Source organism: Mesoplodon densirostris, chromosome 1, assembly GCF_025265405.1.
Source record: "Mesoplodon densirostris isolate mMesDen1 chromosome 1, mMesDen1 primary haplotype, whole genome shotgun sequence".
In the NCBI taxonomy this organism is placed as follows: domain Eukaryota; kingdom Metazoa; phylum Chordata; class Mammalia; order Artiodactyla; family Ziphiidae; genus Mesoplodon; species Mesoplodon densirostris.
This window is the reverse complement of record NC_082661.1, coordinates 220046580-220048261: the sequence shown is the minus strand read 5'-3', so window position 1 is coordinate 220048261 and position 1682 is coordinate 220046580.

Below are 1682 nucleotides of genomic sequence, written 5' to 3'. Positions count from 1 at the left end.
ATAAAGAGTAGCCCCTGCTCGCTGCAACTAGAGAAAGCCCACGTGCAGTAGTGAAGACCCAATGCAGCCAAAAATAAATAAACAACAAAAAAGCTGTTACAGTGAAAGAAGTACCTCTGCTCCTATCACAATCTTCTCTGCTTGTGTTCTAGATCTCCTAAAGACTTCACTTCTGCAACTCTTGTCCTTTCTCTTCTGCATTACCTATTTCTCCTTCTTTAGGATAATTCTCATCAGGTTATAAGTATGCTCTAGAATCTCTCATTCCCCCAAGCTTACAATCTCTTCTAGCTACAATCCCATTCTCTGACCCTTTCAAGCAAAACTTCTTAAAAAATGTTACATACTGTTTGTTATATCCATTTTGTCTTATCTCTTGTAACCCTCTCTAATTTGGCTTCCAAACTCATTGAACCTGGGGAATAGTCTGATGGATTTTTCACTGTCCTCACCTTTTTTATGTCTCCGAAGACTGGTCTCAGGTAACCACTCACTCCTTGATATTTATGACACCAAGTTTTTCTGGTTTTCCTCCTATCTTTCTGTCTCTTCTTCAGTCTCCCTTGCTGACTCCAATCCTCTATTCAGTGCTTAGTCCTGCATCCTCTTCTTTTCCCCTAAGTGATCTAGTCTAGTCCCACGGCTTTAAATCACCAAAATCTTGTTGACTCCCAATTTAGCATCGAACATTTCCATTTGATTATCTACCAGGCATCTGCAATTTAACAATAAAACTCTTGATTTCCCCCCAAAACCCGAGAGTTATTCTTGGTTTCTCCCTTACCCTTGTCCCATTACTCTACTCCATTAAGTCCATTGATTCTACCTTCTCTCCTAGGTTCCTTATCCAAAGCACTTTCATTTCTTACCTGGACTATTGCAGCCACCTCCTAAGTAGTCTTTCTGCTTCTCCTGGCTCCATTTTGACTCCTTAAAAGCTGCATTCATAATGTTGGGGATCAGAGAAACATTAAAACCACTTGGGAGAAGACATCACCCTGATCCTCCAGTTTGCTTAGGAAGTGGGAAGCTCTACATTTCTCTTTGGACAAATGTGACATCAGGCAGTAGAAAAGCCAGGGACTGAGGAAATGAATGTCAGGAGAACTCAGGCATCAGTTCCTACCTGGCTTAAGTTTGGTCTAATTATAATTGGTTCCAGTATATAAATGAATTGTTGCCATATTAAATGTCTATCTAGTGTTATTAATAAATAGCAGACAGATGCATATTGTCCACTTCTGAAATGATGACAGATTACAATCTCTGTGGCCATGACTGAAAAGCTCAATTTGGTAAAAGGGTTTGTTTGTTTTTCTGGGAAGAAACAAAAGTAAGGATAAGGAAATAATGAACTTCAAAAAGTCAACTGAGAAGGAAAGAATACATAAATTGAACTTAGGAGCATAAATTCCATGCAAAGCTCACCTTTTCCTTCAAATACTGTAGCTTACCATTCACGGCATACAAGGAACTAATAACAGCTTACCCCTGGAAACCTCCAACAAGGGACTCTACCTGTCTAGTCAAGAAGCATAATGATAAATGGGTGGATTCTATTACAGGATTCAGAGCACAGTTACCATAAATCTTTATGCAAAACACACAGCATTTATATATAAGAAAAAGACAAAAGACATATAATGAGAAGTATGTATATTAAAAAGCTGTAATTTATATAT